The following is a 13,871-nucleotide window of genomic DNA, read 5'->3' as shown; positions in this document are numbered from 1 at the left end:
TCGCATCAGAAAAAATCTAGTCGCCAATGCGCCTAAATTGGTCGCACCGTACAGCACTGATTAATAGTCCAAAGAGTCATTATTCTGAAAACCAATAAAAGTATTATAAACTCTAATCATTACCCTAACCTATATCCCTAAACCTAATGTTAACCCTGTGCCCTGTGGCAACCCCACTGATGCTAACCCTAATCCCAACTTAAAATGCCCTAAACCTGTGCCCTGTGGCACCCCACTGATGCTAATTCTATTATTAACCCTAATCCCAACATAAATGCCCTAAACTCTGTAACATTAACCAATTTTGGACTAATAACCCTTCAGACTGCTAATGGACTGGGTGGAGAGCACAGACAGTGCTGAAGTATAATAAAAAAGATAGTCCGATCAACAACCTCACCCGGGCAATATCATCCTTAGAAATTGTTGTATCAGTGGAAACCCCATATTTTCTCATTGCGTCAAACTCAGTGGCGGCACCAGGGATTTTCTTCGGGCGAAGTGAATTTTAGGGGGGGGGGGGGCATAATCAACCAATTTTGCACAAATTTGCTGCAAAAAGTGGAAATTTGTGTGATTTTGAATATTTTACTTCAAAGCTGGGAGGCAAGAAAAAATATCCCCCCCCCCTCGTAGTGCCGCCGCTGGTCAAACGAGGTTATAATTCACATTTTGGTTCCCATATCATAAGGGATTGAAATACCAGAATCAAAGTAATATGTAATTCGACCGAGGTGGAATCGGTTGGATGAAAAATCTGATATTCGACCATCTTCCTTTAAATATTATAGAATATATTTTATTGAATTGCAGAATGCAAAAACCCCAAAATAAAACAATTTATTCACCAAATACTGAGATTTAACTGTGTTTTTCTATGATATGCTATTGTTTTAATTTATATAAATTTATTTTCGGTCAATTATAGCCGCGAAGAGTATTGAATCATCTAGACCGCTAGGCAATGTTTTTTTTTTTGTTTTTGTTTTTTTAAATATTATTATTTTTCACGTGTTTTGCTTTGCTTGCTATCTTCTGAAGATAGCATTTAGGGCTTACGAAGAAAATAATATATACCTCCATTGGAATCTGTTAAAAACATCTTTTCTTTTCATATGCAGTATATTTTTCTTTGTTTAATGATTTTTGTTTGTTTGCTTTGCTATTTACCGTTTTGAATTTTGGTCAGCTTCATCATTTTAGTATTTCTTTCTTTTCTTTTTTAAGCGCGCGGTGAAGTTAGTATTAGGCCTAAGCCAGTCAAATTATGGAAAATCATGGCTTAACCCACCACTAATTGCAACAGAAACCATTTATAATCACCATTCATTTCAGAAAAGTATATTAAAGGAAAATACCAGAAGTCCAAGTAGTGGAACAGTGCCTAATTTGCATAAATCCAAAATGGCCGCTTATGCAGGGGTGAAATTTCAAAGTTGGTAAAATCTTGTTAAAAATCATACCAATATCTTTCTCTCATCATAAGGATACAGAAAAGGTATAGTTTGACCAATCTCCGACATGAGTTCTTGAGTTATAGGCAAAAAGGTCAAAGGGCAACTATTGGGTCCACACTCGTTTACAATGGAAATATGCTCCAATTTTAATCCAACTGGTCTCAAATTGTTCCTTTGACAAAAAGAAATCAAGATGCGAAAAGTTGCATTGTTTTGGATGTTTTGTTACATAGGTAACATCACCCGGGGGGACTTACATTGGACACCATGCTCAGGTATGGACTCTCGAAACACACCCTAAATGAGTATTACTCAGCGCGTGCAAAACATACCCTAAACAATAAGTATTTTGCCATTTTTTTAACACTAAGAAAGTAAAAATGCATGTTCAGGTTCTTGTTTAACATAAGTTGTTTGATGTTTCTTAATGTTTTACCCTACGATGTGTTCTGATAGAAGCCAAACATAGCCTATTTCACCCTTTTTTATTTTGCCATTAAACTTTGGTGCCCTAGGCGAGTATTTTGCTTGGAAAAGTATAATAATATACCCCTTTTCCTGATTTTTGGCGTTTTTGACACCCTAAACAGGTACAGCGCGCTGTACTTGCCCAATGCTGAAAAACAACCCTTTTTACTGCTGTACCCGAGCATGGTGTCCACCTTGAAATACAAGTGCCCCACCCCCGGGGTAACATCACAAAATAGGTCAAGGTCAATACGGCTCTGTTGAATTTGATCTTCTCTGCCATGTTACTAAGGTAACAAATCACTTGAGATATGCGTTTGCAAGCGGAACAATATGAGACCATTTTTTAAAATCAAAATCGGAGAATTTTTCATTTTTTGCCCCCCTGCAGAGTCCAAATTTTGACATTTGACCTTTTCCCCTATAACTCAAGAAATGTACATCGGAGATAGGTCAAACTATACTTTTGCTGAATCCTTATGACGAGAGGAATACATTGGTATGGTGTTTAGCAAGATTTGACCAAATTTGAAATTTCATCCCCTGCATAAGCGGCCATTTTGGATCTATGCAAATTAGGCACTGTTACTTTTGGATTTTTGGGGACTTTTATGTTTTTATGTTAGCTTTTGGGAGATGGGCGCATGCGAAATATGGATTCTGTTGCAATCATCATCGAGACCGCGTGTTAGGAAAGGGTTTTTTTTTAAAGTTTTTTTTAATATTATTATTTTTTATGTTTTTTTGCTTTGCTTGCTATCCTCTGAAGATAGCATTTAGGGCCTACTAAGAAAAAAATGAATACCTCCAGCGAATCTGTTAAAAACATCTTTGCGTATGTATATTATTTCTGAATGTTTAATGATTTTCTTACTATCTACTGAAGATAGCAGAACAAGGCGGGTTTATATAAGACACGACTGATAATTTCTACATTTATCATTTTGATCGGTCAATTTTAAAATATCATTCATGTTTTTCATTTTTGTTTCTTATTTTTGTTCTTCACACTCACGTTCCTGACAATAATCTTTGCTTTATAATTGCTGTGTTAAATTTTGGTCAGCTTCGTCATTTTAGCATTTCTTTATAGCTTTGTATTTTTTTTATAAGCGCGCGTTCAATTAAATAGTAGAGCCGCGAAGCGTACTGAACCATCAGTTAGAGCACGTGTAGGCCTATAGAGCAATGTTTTTTTTGGAATATTATTTTTTCATGTTTTTTGCTTTGCTTTCTTTCTTCTGAAGATAGCATTTGGAGCCTACAAAGAAAATAATGAATACATCCAGCGGAATCTGTTAAAAACATCTAAGCCTCACCTAGAAGGCATAGCAGCATCTCCAAATTTACATTGTAATTAAAAAGCCTGTTGTCTTAAAAGAGTATGCACCGACATTCATATATCTGTCATTTATTATTTCCGGTGAGGTCCTTTGAAAGTCTTCAGATTCAGTAAAGGTCCAAAAATGGATAAAAAAGAAGCTTGTGCAGTGATTAAACATCTTCATAAAAAGGGCATGACACCCAAGGCCATCCATGAAGGTATAGTCAGCACACTTGGTGATAAGCTCTCCTATAGCTATATTCGACCGTAAAGAAAGGGGCTGCAATTCAAGCGAGGGAGTGAGAGTTTGGAAGATGATCCAAGGTCCGGTCGCCCAAGATCTTCAACAATAGCAGATCAAATGGATGTCATTCACCGGATGGTACTGGAGGACAGATGCTTGACTATCCAACAAATAGCTAACAAGATGCAGATGGGTACCGGGTACATGCGCGTATTTTTTTGGGGGGGGCTTTGGGGCATAGCCCCCCCGGGTCAAAGTAGGGGCGGCAAAAACGAAGGGGCGGCAAAAATGAAGGGGGCGGCAAAACGAATTAGCAAAGAAAAAAGGGCGCAAAAAATTGAAAAAGCATAAAAAAATTTGAAAAAGGTTGCTTTTTGGGCGCTAGCGCCTCAAATCCCTTTTTTTTTTTTTTGCTCTTCACTTTTTCAAACGACCGTGAAAAAAATTGGGTCAACCTTTTCGGGCTGTTAAGGAAGGGGCGGCAAAATTGTTTCTTCTTCAGCCCCCCGGGGTTGGGGCGGCCACGGTACGCCACTGGGGTAGGCTAGTTACGGTTCAGTGCAAAGTGTTTTAACTGACACCTTGGGCATGAGCAAGCTGTCCGCAAGATGGGTGCCGAGAATGCTGACTCCACAGATCAGAAACTTACCGGCCCGGCTTACCGGCATGGCCCGTCTTGGGATAGCAAGGGTGTCATGATTGTCTATACTTCCATACGCGTCATAATTGCAGCAGCTAAAAGAAGACATTAAAGAAAAACGCAGAGGAAAGTTGCGGACTGGGGTCTTTCTGCTGCAGGACAATGCCCCTAGCCTAGCCCTGTCCATAGAGCGCAAGTTGCAGTGGCTGAGTGCCAAGTGTAGCTTTGAATTCAAGTTCACCCATCTTATTCACCAGATCATCAAGCACCATCTGACTTCTATACCTGTTTCCAAAACTCAAATCCGAAACTCGCGGACGCCATTATGAGTCAGATAATGATGTCATTGAGGCCGTGGAGGAGTACTTGGAGGCCCAAAAGAAGCTTTCTTCCATGAGCGCAAGTTGCAGTGGCCAGTGGCGTAACTTTGGGTTAGGGTGCCCGGGGGCGAAAGTAGTTCGGGTGCCCCTAACCAAGGGTGTGCATGGTGCAAAGCTAATCACTTTTGGATTACATTTATTTCATCTTTCAATGCAAGCTAATGCAGTTCATGTTAATAAAACAAAATGTTTTCATATTCTCTTTGTCTTTACTTTTGAAAACTCGTCACTAGCTGCAGTGACGTAGCTAGTGATTGTGGCGCACAGGGGCAAGAATACAAAATACCCCCTCTTCCTAAAACAATTGCGTGCGGGCGTGCGAAAATGTGCATAAATACCACTAATTTGGTATTAAATCAAGTTGAATTTAGGTCTTTAAAATGCCAATTTATGTTTCAATGCGCGCGAAGCGCGTGAAAAATTTTCTGTTGAAGGGCACCCAAATGAAGAGTAATTCTATGCATGGTGGGTAAAGGTTTCCACTTCTTTCCTATAACAAAGTATTATCGTGTCAAAGGCTATCCAGGCTTGGGTGCCCCTTAGCCGGGTGCCCGGGGGCGCGACCCCCCAGAGCCCATAGGAGTTACGCCACTGGCAGTGGCTGAGTGCCTAGTGTGGCTTTGAATTCAAGTTGTCCCATTACACCTTATTCACCATACCAGCACCATCTGACTTCTACCTGTTTCCAAAACTCAAATCCGAAATTCGTGGATGCCATTATGAGTCAGATAATGATGTCACTGAGGCCGTGGAGTCCTACTTGGAGGTCCAAAGAATTAGCGTTCTTCCATGAGGGCTTCAGAATGCTGGAACACCATTGCAAAGTGCATTGAGGTCAAGGGGAACTATATGTAGAACAATAGATTGGAACCATGAGTCTATACTATAACAAGCCTTCTTGTTGAGGCTTAGAACTTTTTGATACCCCCTCATATCTTTTTTTTTCCTTTATGTTTAATGTTTTTGTTTGTTTGCTTTGACTATCTACTGAAGATAGCAATTTATAAATTATATATAAGACAAAAGATGATTTCTACAATATACATTTGCCATTTTGTTCGGTCATATTTCCAAATTAAGTGGGCACATCCCCTCAGACACCCCTGCGGCCGCGCCCCCTCGCCGCACATTAGGCCATAACTACCTTTACAAAATTTGAAATTGCATCACCCTATCAAAATATACCCTGGCGCCGCCCCTGATTTGGGGAATGCGGGGGCACCCCATGATCCACAAACTTCTACTTTTTGCTATTTTCTTCATAATATTAATAAGTCGGAAAAGTAAGTCAAAAAGTCCACTTTCAGGTGATAAGGCCTCAAAAAGTCTTTAAAAAAGCGATATTTGTAGAGGATTTAGGTCCACTGACTTTCGCGCAATGGCGGTGACTGGCCTTTTATTTGGGCCCTCGTCAATTCATGAAAATCTGAAATGGGAGGCCCAGGCTTTTAAAAGGTGGGGCCATGTAGAACATGGAAGGAAACTAAATGTTCCCTTTTTTCAGCAGCACAATTTGTGGCAGAGCCGGGGGTACAGGTAGCCCCCTCCCCGGTTAAGTCAAGTTGCCCCCACCCCCTCTTCCCTAGCTTTGGGGGTCTTCGAAAAATTTTATACGGGGATGTGCACACATATTTTCAGATGCTGACTTTCTCTTTCTATAGGCCTACCTGGGCTACGCCGGGCCTCCAAGGGGTGCATTGAACTTAGTGGCGGCGCCAGGAATTTTTTTTCAGCATCGCTGTCACCCAAAGACCCCATATTTTTTACGAACACATGCTCTGTCACCCGAAGACCCCCTATTTTTCCATTTGACCTGTCACCCAAAGACCTTTACAAGTTCAATTTGAACAGCAAATTTCATTTATCACTGATTTTGTTACTTATTTTGAAGAAAAAAAAACAAAGACATTTGAAGCCATTCAGAACTAGAAATTTGATTTCGAGGTTTCTGTAGCGCTGTTTCGGTTCTCACCCAAAGATTCCATTTAAAAAAGGTCATATTCTCATCATTGGGTGAGAACATGACCTTTTTTTTTGACCCCATATTTTTTACATTTTGCTCTCACCGAATGCCAAAAATCATGCTCTCACCCAATGACCCCATATTTTTTACATTTTGCTCTCACCGAATGCCCCCGGTGCGAAAGTGCCAGCCCTACACCTATATCCATTTCAAATTGAAGTGCCCCCCGGCCTCCGTCCTATAAACCCTCCCCGTTTAGGGACCGTTCACAAACACTTGTTAGGGGGGACAATGCAAAAAAAAAATCATCGCGAAAAGCATATAAACTCAATTTTCCTAGGAAAATTTTTGGTCATTTTTTTTCAGGGCCCCCTTAGGAGGGTCAACAAATTTCAGGACCCCTTTTGCATTAGCCCCCCCATAAGTGTTTCTGAACGGTCCCTTACCTTCAACCAGTGAGAACTCCTCAGTCCCCCCCCCCCAATCGGGTTGGGGATGGCCCGGGATGCTGGCCACCCTGATATTTTTTTGGCTTTTTTGTACTTTGGAACTGATTTTGGACCCCCCCCCCCCCTTCGAAGTTGCCTTTTCCCCCCCTTTTCGCACATCCTCCTCCCGGCTCAGCATCAAGTTGACAATGATGACTGAGTGCAGCATCGACATTCCTCAATCTTCCGAATTCATTGACCTGCTTACTGGAGAACATGTGGGGAGAATTGCTGAAATGATCAACGGATACGTCAACAGGTGTATGGAATGTTGTCAACTAGACTTGACCAAAGATTTAGGTATGTTCCATGTTTATAAGTCTTTTAGGAAGTGTTCACAATTTAATACTTTGGTAGGGGGGTTGGAAAATATGGGGATCAAAAAAAACTTGGGTCCTAAAGAGGAGGATCAAAAAAATTTGATGGGAAAAGTCCGGGGGCGGGGCGTACGCAGTACGACAAGGTATGCACATTCCAAGTTTTTGAATGTTTACAAGTATTTCAATTGTGTACTCTCAAGCTTCAAATTGAACATTTGCGCAAAATAGGGGTGTATTATTATTAGGCCTATAGGCCCTACTACTATGACTCGCAATGAGTAATAACTCCAAACGGTATATCTTTAGTTATATTTTAGGTTTCTTTTTAGGACATGGGGGGGTCAAAACAATTTAGACCATAAAAGGGGGGGGTAAAATCCACCTGTTTCAGGGGATCAAAAACGTTTTGATGTCCAAGCATGGAGGTCCGAGGTTCCAACTTTTCCAACACTCCCCTAAGGGTGGGGGGGAGGCAAAGCCCTGGGTAAAAAGTTTGATGAAATGAGTTTTGACAATGAATTTTATTTTTGTACGTATAGTGCAGAAATTCTGCTTTTGAAGTTGAACTGCTCATGCTATGCCTGCGCCCTGGGCCTGCGCCGGGGGGCACTTACATTACGTGATGGACACCATGCTCATGTATGGACTCTTGAAACGCACCCTAAACAAGTATTACTCAGCGCATGCAAAACATACCCTAAACAAGTATTTTGCCATTTTTTTAACGCTACTAGAAAGTAAAAATTCATGTTCATGCAGGTTCTTGTTTAATATTAGTAGTTTGATGTTTCTTAATATTTTACCCTACCATATGTTTCTGATAGAAGCCAAACATAGCCTATTTCACCCGTTTTTATTTTGTCATTTAACTTTGGTACCCTAAGCAAGTATTTTGCTTGGAAAAGTATACACTGAAAAAAATATTGGGTGTCATTTGACACCTTTAGAGATACTGACAAAAATGCCACTCGTTAAGTGTCAATAGACACCTTCTGAAGAGTCAATAGTCCCCACTCTGATAGCTCCTGAGAATCTAGAATACTACTTATGACACCTCTAGGGCGTAACTACAAGTTTTGATAATGCAAAGGTGTCATAAATACTATCTAGGTGTCAAATTACACTCAAAGGGTGTCCCTGAAATTTCTCCGCGAGACTCTAAACCCCAAAGGTGCCATTCAATTACACCTTTGCGTGCTCAAATTTCGCGCCCGCAGCTGTCACGTGAGTTCCATATAATTCCATTTTCGTCTGCAATCAGGAGAGGCGGCATGATCAGCGATCTCATGCGAGTCGGGACGAAGAAGAAAAACTGTTTTTCAGCGGCAGTAAGTTTCAATCTTGCATTTTTATTGTATTTTAAGAAAGATACAGTGCCAAAGATAACAATCATCAATTATTTTGAGATTGTGGTAAGTGGTGACAGGCATATGAGCATGTGTTTGATCATTCGGTAAATTACACTTTTTAAGCTTACCTCACCACGTAGCAATACCACAAGCGAAAATTGTTCTCTCATCCAATCAGGTTGATTGATATAGCTATATAGTACTAGTATCATTATCAAGTCCTTGTCAAGACTAACATAAATCTGAAATCCCCATCATAATTGATGATTGTTTGTGCACTGTTGCAAAGCTAAGGTAGGGCCTACGGTCAATAAAGCACGTTTTTAATCTAATGAAATCTAATGAAACAAGTGCTACAGCGCAGCGCCATTGCCGACTTTTACTGCACAAATTAACTGAAAAGGCAAGTTCACCGAATTTAATTTTTGCTTCCGATGAAATTATAAACCTTTCTCAGCACATAAAAAGTGTCTTTGTATTATGTAGGCCTATCATTTCTTACTGAAATTGGAACATGGTGATCTGGAAGTTATAGTAGGAATTCCAATTGAATGAACGCAGCTTTCAACAGCTGCACTTTCGATCCATCCGCGATCGTATATCGCGTACTAACGTGAACGCATACGACCTTGGATACAATGCTAACCAGTGCAGTGTGTTGGCATGGTTGGATTCACTTACGCGTTACATGCGAACAGTTGCACATGCTGGCGTGCATTGCACTGTATACTTAATAATTTGTCACGCTATTGAAAGCTGCGTACATTCATTCAATTGGAATTCCTGCTATAGGTATAGCCAAAATATTAAATTCTCGATCATGAAAGCCAATTTGGGTATGCACAGTTATTTGCGTCGAGCGTACTACGCAAAGACCGGCGCTTACTGCGCAAACACAGCTTTTGAGAATTGACCAATCACCCGATCGTTGTTAGGCAAGGTCAAGGTTCGGGCATGCAGGTCGCGAGATCGCGTAATACGCTGACGCAGAAGGTACGTCCTCTCATGATCGAGAATTTGTTATTTTGGCTATAGTTGCGTTGCCAAGGTATCAAAATACAGTATCGCCATGATTGCTAGAAATCCAAGATGGCGGCTGTCGTAAGTAAATCATGCATGCATGCATGCCATGACCGGTGTTGTGAACGAATGACGTGTGATCCAATCAATAATGTGTTTGTTGATGTACCGTATGTGTGTAGTAGTACTATTTGTTGGTGTTATGCATACCAATTATCACCTTTTTAAAATATTATTTATTTTTTTAGGCCTAATTTTTTAATTTATATCCTGACTCATTTAGGCTAAAGTAATAGTTTCTCGATCATGAGAGAATGAAGGTACTGCGTGCACTGCGTAATGTCGGAAGTTTAGTGGAATGACACAAAAGCGCGATCAATTGTGCACGCACAGGAAATGCAGCGCTACCCAAAGCGTGTGTGGTAGGCGCTATGCGTGCCTATTGAGCTCTCATGATCGAGAAACTATTATTTTAGCTTAGTATAGTTTTCTTGTGTACTGTAGGGGGGTGTACTGTGTGTGTGTCATGGGTGGGGGTATTTATTTATATTTGTTTTTTCGTTCATCATTTGTTCGTTCGTTCTTGTTTTGTTAGTTCTTTTGTCGTTCATTCCTTCATTTGTCATTTGTTTGAGGTTTGTTCATCGTTCCTTTATACATTTGTTTTCTCGTTCATCATTTTGTTCATTCATTCTTTTTTGTTGTTCTTTTGTCATTCGTTCCTTCGTGCATCCTTTTGTTGTTCCCTGCTTCCTTCATTCATTTGTTCGTCATTCCTTCATTTGATTTCTTTACATGTAATTTCCCATATGTTTTCCCTTCACCTCTAGTTTGTTTGTTTTAAATGATCTTCCCGTAGGAACTCGGCAACGACCCATAATAGGAGAGGGTTAACGGCTCACACTACCGGTCTCACGTAAGCTGGCCCAAGTAGGCCAATTTCGACAAACTTTTACGTCTTTCAGGAAATGCCATTTTGTAAGACTTGCATCTTGACAATCCTTTTTGGACGGTACAATATTTGCTCTAGCCTTTTGTGTATGGTAACAAGAAAGGTTTTTCTGATTCCAGTCTGTTAGTTTACAATAAGCCCTAAGTTCGCAAATTCAGAATCATGATGCATTGTAGGTAATATTTACCGATCGATGCTGTACATTTACAATGTGATGAACTTTGCCGTTTCCATAAAAAACATCCTGTTGGTGAAGTTGTTCTTGAATTTTGCAGACAGTTTGGTCTTAAATGCCAACGATGGTCTTATATTTTACAGGAAATATTATACATAATGTAGGAACTGATGATATCAAGCAATTTTCTGAAATATATTTTTGAGGAAAGTGCAAAGTTTGCTGTAATTGAAACTGCAGTAGCTTCCTCTTGTTTAGGCCAAAAAAAAAAATGTTTTTTTAACAGATATTGCACTTGAAACTGACAATTTGAAGACTGGTAAATAAGTCAAAACACACAGCACTTTACTGGTTTATCTCTTGAGATGGTTCTGCATGTTATACTGTTCACTTTCTTTACATTTTCTTTTTTAAAATTTATACTAACCACTGTTTTATATGATGTCCCATCGATGCCAAAAAAAAATTCAAAAAAAAAACAAAAAAATCAAAAAAAAAAAAAATTCAAAAAAATACCACCTAGACCTATGACTGCCCATCACTTACCACAGCGCACAGCGGGAGGTGAAGCCCCGTATCCAAGGTGATTTTGGTCGGTGGTCGGACACGGAGAAATAAGCGTTCATGTCTGGAGAGAAAGGCGCGCTCATTTGCGCCATTATCGTCGCGTCAAATGCGACATGTTCCGTGAGCGCGAACATATCTGCTTGCTTGCGTCCTTGTCAAAGTCCTTGCTAAGCCGTGTCGGCTTCACTACGCGCACCAAAGCCATTGGTCTAGGTACTTGTTTGTCTGGGGTCGGGACCAGGGTACACGGTCGGTCGGACGTGGACAAACAAACAATGTTTTTTTGGCCTTATCTACCAAAAATCCGCAAATATTTCCCATGTGTCATGATTCTGAATTTGCGAACTGGCTTATACATTTAAAATACTTTTTTAGGAAATCGCTATTTCTCGAGAAGCAAATACATGTAAGCTACAGACCACCTGACATAAATTTTAAAACACAAACATTTTTCTTCCTTTAGTTCTAAGTTTGATGAGCTCTTTCCAATGAGCCTAACAGCAAGTCATTCTGACAAGTTTTAATTTTTTTTGTATTGTATGATTTTGTATCTACTTGTGACTGATGAGCGCGCTGTGTTTACTTGTTTGTGTCTGAAATTTTATAAATAGGGTTATAGTTGTTGCTTTAAATTGTTGATTTTGAGTCATTTTCATGATTTGTGGTGTGAAATTCTAAGTTTTGTCCGCTATCCTGATCCTGCTAAAAATAAAATCATTGTTTTACTACTACTGGCACACTATAATCAATTTCTGTAGCGCGACTTAACTATACAGCGTATTTCACTGCTTTGCATGCACCAGGATGGGCCCTGATTTGCTGCCGGCGTGATCGATTGTCTGTTGTTGTGGGCGACTTTTTAATTTTTCATGAATTTTGCACCGTGCACGCAATGTTGGCTCCCTCATCCACCTACCATGAGATGCACAAATCATGAGAATGACTCAAAATCGACCATTTAAAGCAACAACTAGTATAACCCTATTTATAAAATTTCAGACACAAACAAGTAAACACAGTGCGTTGATCATGCGTTCATCGGTCACAAGTAGATCTACAACTCATACAATACAAAAAAAATTGAAAGTTTCATGTCATGCTTGTACATGTATTATGCATATAATACGAAGCGTATAGGAGCGTACATAAGGCGATGCTTTAGCCCGGCAGCCTGCATACCCAATACAGACCACTATTTTTTTACTGTAAATATGTTTAAATTTTTTCACTGGAGATTATCAACATGCAAACTACACATTTAAAGTTTAAAAAATTGAATACCTTAGCAGTATCTTTTGTGCATGCAGGGTCAAAGAAAATTGTAGTACGCACCGCCAACTGTCCGCACTTATTTGCGTAATACAAGCGAGCGTATTACACAATCAATGTTCAGAGTCCGTCAGCAAAAAACACTTTTGCATATTTTGGCAGTGGATTTGATTAAAGTGCAAAAAAACACATTTTTTACATTCATCAGCATTTATCTAGAATTCGTTTTTGAAAAAAATAATAGAGATTGGACGTGATGTCACTTCCCGAGGTTATGTACTTCAAGCGAGTAACAATAAGGCGCTTGGAATCGCGCGTAATACGCTGGCGTGTTTAAAGTTTATCATTACAAAATGCAATCTATACCGGAAATGACACCACAATCACGTCCATATCTATGTTGAACAAAGTTTAGGATAACAATGTTTAACTTTTAAGAATAAAATATTTAAAACATGTATAATGAACTTGTCAACCTACAGGCCTATCCGAAAATCAGAAGGAAAACAGGTTGAGATGGTTAATCTTAAATTCTTAACTCCAGCATTAACAGCAAAATGCTTTATACAATATAGTAGTCCTATATCTTTCTTCTTCATTTTCCAGGTCTGCATGTACAGTGGATGGTGTTGGTGTTGGTGACTTGTAGCCAATCTTTCAGCAGGTCGGGCAGCAGGTCAGTTGCTGTTAGTCTCACAGTGTGTACACATTGTTGGTTCAGTAGCTGAACACCATTAAAGCAATGAACTCAATCCATGGACAATCAACAGGAAGATGCTTTTGGCTGTCAGTTTTGTGATTATGAATCCAGACATTTCTATAAGTTAATCAAACATTTAAAACATAACCATGTTCTTAACCGTGATTTCAAAATTACATGTGGTGTCAATGAGTGCGAAGAACTTATAAAATGGTTGAAAACTGGTCAATCATATTAGGAGCAAACATAAAGATTTTGCTGATCAACATTTGCCACTCAGGAGAAATCTGCAGAATTTACCTGGCAATGGTGACCAGTCAAATGATGGAGATTCTGATCATCAGGAACTGGAAGAAGAGGAAGAAGAGCCGCAGATATTACCAGAAGAGTACCAAATTGATTACAAACATTTGGTTTCACACTTATTTGTGGAGGCTCGGGAAAAGTACAAGGTTTCTGGCAAGGCCTGTGAATTTATTGGTCTAGAAGTTAGAAAAATGATGGAAAAAAGGTTGCGTGATTTATCTTCTCAAGTATCTACTGTCTGTAGAAGAG

Source organism: Amphiura filiformis, unplaced genomic scaffold (assembly GCF_039555335.1).
Source record: "Amphiura filiformis unplaced genomic scaffold, Afil_fr2py scaffold_37, whole genome shotgun sequence".
NCBI lineage: Eukaryota > Metazoa > Echinodermata > Ophiuroidea > Amphilepidida > Amphiuridae > Amphiura > Amphiura filiformis.
Note: the sequence above shows the minus strand (reverse complement) of the source record.